Genomic DNA, 7,411 nt, shown 5'->3' on the forward strand with positions numbered 1-7,411 from the left:
AGTTTGGGAAGACGAAGAAAGCTCTGGAGACGTGTGGCAGAGAGGACTGACTGCCTTGTGAGTGCCCTCATTCACGACAAACCGCTAAGACGATCCATTTAATGTTAGGTATATTTTATATATATAAAACAAATAAAAGTAAAAAGTAAAGAAACAAGCATCCTAGTGGGGCCATTGACATGGCCAGTGACGTGTGGCGGGTGTGACGGCATGGGGGAAGGCTCAAGTGACAGGAGACAGAGCAGTCTGTTTTACATCTGTTTTACTTGGGCTCATTGGTGGTTACAAGTTCTAGTTCTCTTTGCTACTTGATGACAGCTGGAGAGCTGTAAGGTCACACCGGGTTCCACAGAGGAGAAGGGAGCCTGGCTGAGCAGCACGAGCAGCGGGGTGCACGGGGCTGTGGCGTCCCTGCCGGGCATGAAAGGCTACCCCACAAGGTCGAGGAACCCAAGACGGTGGGCTGGGCCAGGGTGCAGGGAGGCAGCAGCTGACACGCCTGCTTCAGCCAAGGAGCAGGAAAGAGCTAGAGTGGTGGGAAACTCGACCAACCCTGGCCCTTCCCCAGACAGAGTACTAGAGAGAGTACTAGAGTACTAGAGAGAGGGCTAGAGAGAGTACTAGAGAACGGAGTGTGGAATATGGGAGAGAAAAACAACACACCCGAAGACCCTTTGGAAAGTATAAGCAATTTACAACCTAATCTCCTCTCACTACGTGGTCCCACAGTTGGGATTTCTTCTGGGAAAATAAAATATTGCCTAAGCCTCTACACATTAGCCCGACCCCGTCTAGATACTGAAAATAGGTATCTTCCTAGGCAGGCGAAGTCTCTTCCCCCAGACCCAAGTCTTCGGCTCTGGTCTTCTGACTCCAGATGTTTCTGAATTGTGGGGCCAGCCTCGAGCCAGCCTCCTGGACCTCATGATCCAGTGTTTTCCAGGGAAGAAGCACCACCTCCTTCTTACCCACAGAAGAGGGGCCTCCATGGGCCTCTGAGGCTGTCTACACCCCCAGGTTTCCGCCAAGCCCCCCACCCTGCCGGGACTGACCACAGCCCCAGCGCAGCCAGCCACGACTGCCTCATCGCCACCCTCCCCAACCCCTGACAAGCATGTGATTGCAGGTTGGTCTTTGATGGAAAGTGGTGGAAAGGGCTGCCAGCAGGACAAATATAACTGTCTTTTTGCTGAGTTGTGGAAGCTCTGGATAATGTGGTTTGGGGCACAAGGTTTGGATGCCTTCGGGAGGAATAAAATCTATAGGAAAAATTTCCCTGGGTTTGGGTTGTATTTTTTAGTTTTCAAAATATCTTCACTGTCCTTTTCCATCCTGTGTCCCCTTTCTAGATATCATGAAGCCAGTGGGTGCTGGGCTCTGTGACAGGCCTCAGGGACAGTGTAGTGACAAAGCAGATAGGGGCTGCCCTTAGTGGGACTCGCTGCGCCCTGGGGAGAAGAAAGCCATCATTTCCTTGTCCTGTCCCCCAACCATGAGCACTCTGAAGAGGAGGACATGTTAAGGAAGCAGAGCCAGGAGCTGGAGGCCAGTTGCTGGCATCTCGTGGAAGGTTCTGGAAGCAGGAAAAGGAGGTGACTCTGTGCCCAAGCCTAGCGCTCCATGTGTTCATGTGGGTCAAATAACTACCAGTAGATGTTTTCATCCTCAGTCTAAGTGACAACAAGCCGATGGGAGAACCAGGCTCCCTGCACCAACACTCCCGTCCTGGGCCTTAGGGCAGCTCCTCCCTGGGGTGTAGCCCCTCCGGGAGCCCTCTACACGCCTGTCCCTCCCTGCCGTCTTCTGAGGCTCACAGCAAGGAGGTAGTGATGATAAACCCAGCCTCCCCTCCCCTCCAGAGGCCGACTCCTTCCATATGGGAAGGTAACTCTTTAAATGTTATCAGCCCTGGTCATTTTTCACATGAGGGCACTGAAGGCCAGAGAGCTCGAATAGTTTCTCAAAGACACACAGCAGTTAAAAGGCAGACTTTTAGAGACTCAATAACATGAGTCTTAACTCATATGTCTCTAAAGTTAAGACTCTATGAGTCTTAACTCATATGTCTCTAAAACATAACTTTTAGAGACTCAATAACATGGAGCACAGGATTCAATCAGAAGCTCTGGTCCAAATTTGGACTTCTGACTGAATCCTGTGCTCGTGTTATTGAGTGAGAAAAGCCAGGACACCAGCAAACGAAAACCCCAGACCAGAACTCCATTTATAGGCTCTGATCTGGTCTCTGGCCAAGGACAGTGGGGAGGAAGGGAGGTCCGCAAGTTTTCAGCTCTGGCCGCCAGGGGGCGCTGCCAACCCCCGACCGGCAGGGCTGCGGTCCAGATTTGGCCAAAGCCGGACAGAGGTGGGAGAAGCACCTGGCCGGAAAAGCTGGGGGAGGGGCGAGGAAACGGCATGTCCCCACTACCTCCCAGTCTCTTAACTCAGGAAGTCCCAAGCACGGGATGGATGCTTCATGATCCCCTTCCTTACACTCATGATTACATGGGCTGTAAAAGGAAGGAGCTTGCCAATTAGCAAAGGTCTCCTTTTTATTCACCTATCTGGAACAAGCCTGTGGCCAGTTATGGGCATAAATTCCAAACCTATCAAAATAAGAGAACACACTAAAGCTAAAAGGAACAAGGCCACCAAGCTCCCTTCATTGGCGATGGGAGTGGGCAGAATTCTAGAATTTTAGGGACTTTCAGGAAAGACTTTTCTCTGCAGTGTCATCTTTTTGGTCTTTCTGCCATCTGTCAGGTGTACCAAATTATCTTTTTACTGCAGCTTTTTTCCTAACCAGAATGGCCTCAGTTCCTTTCTTTCTCTCTTTCTTTTTTAGATTTAATTTATTTGACAGAGAGACACAGTGAGAGATGGAGCACAAGCAAGGGGAGTGGGAGAGGGAAAAACAGGCTTCAAGCTCAGCCCCAGTGCGGGGCTTGATCCCAGGACCCTGAGGCAGACACCTAACGACTGAGCCACCCAGGCCCCTGGCCTCAATTTCTGCGTGATGATAAGGTGATCCCCACTGCTGGCTGTGAGGGGAAGCACAATGCCCAGTGTCCCTCAGCCTGTGCACTGTTTACAATCCCATTTGAAAGGCCTGTGGCCCATCCCCCTTCCCAGGCACCCCGGGCTCCTGTGCACTGTGGTGGCCCAGGTGAGGCAGACAAGGAGCCCCACACCCCCTGTTCTCCTGCCATGCACCTTCCCACCAGGAGCTCTGCATGCAGCAGGATATTCACAGCCCAGGGAACCCCCTGTCCTCTGCCTCCGGGCAGATTTTCACCCCTCTACAGAGCTCTGCTCCCGTGGACACTTTTTGCAAAAAGCCAGTCCTGACCCTTTCCTCCTTCTGGTTGCCAGGATACTTGGGGATTATTTCCTTTTTCCGTGTCAGATGACAATAGAAAGAGCACAGGATTGACACTGTACAACCGTGACGGTTAAGCCAGCTCTGCAATGCACGGTGCAGCCTTGGGCAAGCTACGTAGATGCTCTGAACCTCATTCCTCCCAGTCTGCACTCAGAGCTGACTGAAGGCGGGAGCCATGTGGCCCGAATGGAGGGACAGGTGCCGGCAACATGAGGAGCACCCACAGGAGATAACGTGACTCCAGCTCTGCCCTCTTGAGCAGGCTAGCTGAGCTCTCTGCGCTCAGCTTCTTTGTCTGCAGAGGCAGGCGGGACAGTCTTGATTTAATGAGGTAATACAGAAGATGTGCTCAGTAGGGTGCCCGGCCCCTGGTATTTGTCTCTAAAAGTCAGCAACAAGTCTGCAGCTGCTGCTTATGACCCACATCTCCACTGACCATTTCCTGGTTTAGTTTCCAGTCTGAGAAGATGAACAGTGGTGTTCTTAAGCAGCACTGGCTAGCTGGGGAGGGGCCTGGGATGCTCGTGATGTGGTCAGCCATGGACACCGGCTTCTGAGAGACGCGGGTGTTGCTGGGGGGAAAGGGCTAGTGGGTAGACTTGGAGCTCAGGAGAAGGGCCAGGGACCCCAGGTCCAGCGCTCCAACTGGTAGGCTGCCTGGGGCCAGAGCTTGGGGGTGGAACTGGGGGGTTTGTGTGAGGATATTGAGGGGGGACAATCACCAGGTTTGATTCCCACTGGGCTCTGCTGCCAACTAGCATCTCCCTTCCCATCCTTACCTTCCCCAGCTGTAAAACAACAGATTTCATCATGATGCTCCTAGGGGACGTTGCCATTAGGACCCTGGCAAAGAGTCTCTAAAGGTCCCATCTTACGTGGAGCGTGGACTCCTTTAGAAAACTGACGAGTGCATCAGGCGCTCACATAAGCAACACAAACTTCTACATAAAAATTCCTGGGTGTCCGTGGATTATCTCAGATCCCACCCCCCATAGACCCAGGAGTCTGGGGTCCTAATCATCCTCATGCATAGGGAGGGAGCATCCCCAGCTACCTGCTAGCAAGCTGTAATAAAGGAAAATGAAATGCTGGTTCTACCAGCCATGGCCACACCCACACACCCCCACACCAGCTGCTAATGAGTTTTTCTCCTGTTTGCTGATGGAGGACACTTGTAATAAAGTTTAATGTGGAAGAACAAGGTGCATTTAACCAAAGCTGTAAACATCTCTAATTCTATTTAAAACTATAGGGTCCAGTACATTAATGTTTAACAATCAGACACGAAATTGATGTGAAGCTAATCGAGCTGTGTTTATTAGAAAGTGGAGGCCGAGTCATCTTTTATCAATGACAACAGAAGGAGCAGAAAACTGCAGTAGCCCCCATCCCCCACACCCCACCCAGGCTTTAATTAAGAGTCTTCCCCAAATCACCAACCTATGGAAAGACACTGATTATTTCAGGGAAAATCCGCTGAGCAGATAACACGGGGCTCAGTGCTAGTGTCTGTCAGCCCTGTGCACTTGGGGGAATCACTTTCCTCAGCAAAACAAATCATTTTTAAAAATGCAAAATGTACAATTAATTCACAAAGAGCAAAGGCTCAACTTCTATTCTATTCGACCTCTGCAGAGTGCACACTGCTGAGGGCTTCCTTCTTCGAGAAACTCCCAGACATGGTTTTCACCAGCCCTCTCCCACTCCTCTGATCACTTGGTTTCCCCTGGCCTGCTTTAGGCTCCTCACCAGCTCCTGGAGCTGCCAGCAGGGAGCTCCCCATCGCTCAGGCACCATCTCTCCACACTGGGCTGCCTCTCCCTGGGGATTTTGCTCACTCTCAGGCTTTGGCTATGACCTATACTCTGGGGACAGCCCCCAAATCTCCAGGGGTTCCAGATCCACATTTCTCAACAGTTTGCTTTGATGCCACTTAAAACATGGTCCAGATTTAGAAGCATGGGCATTCCTTGGGGGCTGGTCAAAAACGCAAACTCCGGGACCCCACAGAGACTTCCTGAACCACGATCCACAGCTTAATGAGAACCGGTGATGTGGTAAAGTGTAGGGAGTACTCATTTATCCTACCCATCTGGACACTCCACCGTAGCTCACATTCAACCTATCCATGCAGAAGGCAGGCCCTTCCTCCAAACCACGAATGTCTTCTTTGTTTTCCCACCAGTGATTAGCTTCTGTTCAGTATGGGGTAGGGTTAGGGGGTGGGATGTGATGGAGAGTCAATATCCCACCATCCCTCAATAGCCTCACCTTGTAATGGGCTAAGAATGACACAGAACTGGGTCCCACCTTCTCCCCCAGGAAATACAGGGATACTGAAAGTCATCATGTTCTATACAGAAGCCACCCTAAACTTCACAGCCACACAAAAGACTCCTTCCAGTATCCCAGTGATGTGGCTCCTTTGAATCTCCACCCCTTGTCCTTCCCCTATTGTTTCCAGTGCTGCTTAGTACTACGCCAGGCCTGCTGGTATCCATACTCCAAGCCAGAGGGTACCTCCATCAGGAGATGATCAGTCCGAAACCTGACAGTCCCTCTCCCTCAAGAAGAGTGTCTTCAGGGTCCTGAGAATGCAGGCTCAGTGGAAAGGTACTGAGCACAGCAGAGATCATGGCTCCAAGTCCCTCATAGGACATAATGTAAGTGGACCCCTTGGCTAGTGAAGCTCAGGGCAACTCTTTTGCTGCCCAACCTGGGAAGTAACTCGGATACATACTGTAGTAGTCAGAATTTTCACCATTGTAACTGGATGGGGTTGAAAAAAACTAGGACTTAGAAGGTAGGAAAATGGGGTAGTTGACTGAATCAAAAGAAGATCTAAAGGAAAGAGAAGTCTGGGAAATTCCTTGGGGTAGGATTCTGTGCTTTCCTCCCTGCTTCTCTCTCAAAGTCTCCTTCATTCTTGAAGGCTTCTCTACTCATCAGAGACATGGCTGGAGGCAGATCTGGTACATGGCATCCTGGCTTCGCTTCCCAAGGGAAAGATGGTTTGTTTCTCCCAAGGATTCTGGTTAGTCCAGACCAGGCCTCTTTCAAGATTTGGATTTTTTTTTTTCTTTTTTTGTGGCCTGGAGCATGAGTTCCAGTTCATGGTTGGCCCAGCCTAGGTTGTCGTCATGCATATCAAAGGCTGGATGATGAACAGGGGCGTGAATCGTCCCTAAAAGCATCAACCGGTTTAGTGTTCTTATCCCAAGTGAGTGTTTGGGCTTATCGATGTGTGGGATGACCCAGATGACTATGGACTGAGAAATACCAAGGGCCCCATGTCATTTTCACTCCAGCAAGTGGGAGGGGTGGGAACGGGGCTGCTGGCTTTTTCTGACTCACCCTGTGAGCTAACAAAATCATGATGCTTTAATGAAGACATGATCCCAAAGAAATCCCAATCCTTCCTCCAACCCCCACCATACCTGCTTAAATTCAGAGCATGGGGATGCTGTTTTTCCATTCGGGAGACCTTGCCTCCTGCCATGTTTCCATGTTTCCACGTTTCCATGTGATGCCTGGCCTAGGTCAAAGTTCACCACCAAATTTTAGAGAACCTATGAGTGATGGGTTCTTGTTTTGAGTTCACTTACATGTATAAGCAATTGTCCCCTTTGTAGACTGCTTTAATACAGTTGTTTCAATAGATGCTTGAGAGTAAAAGCAAGATGAAGAGCTCTTCTTAATTTCTATTTGATATGCTTTCCCTTTCATATCGTTAGAAATGTTAAGGCATGGTTATCGTCATGTCTAAATATGGTAAGTATGCCAACCATATTTGATAGAGAATAATGAGTAGACCCATTTTCTAAGTTTACTATCATAATGAAGTCGAGATTTATCTCCTCAAAGAAACTCCAGGGACAGATCATCCATTGCTTCTAGTTGTGAGCTAGAATGGATGGTTAGCTTCTGAGCTAGTGGGATGGTTTGCTTCTGGAGATAATGGTGGGATGAGCTTTGCTTGGATGTGGACGGTACCTTCCAAGATTCCCTCGGGAAGCATTTTCAGTAAGG

Source organism: Mustela nivalis, assembly GCF_964662115.1.
Source record: "Mustela nivalis genome assembly, chromosome: 2".
NCBI lineage: Eukaryota > Metazoa > Chordata > Mammalia > Carnivora > Mustelidae > Mustela > Mustela nivalis.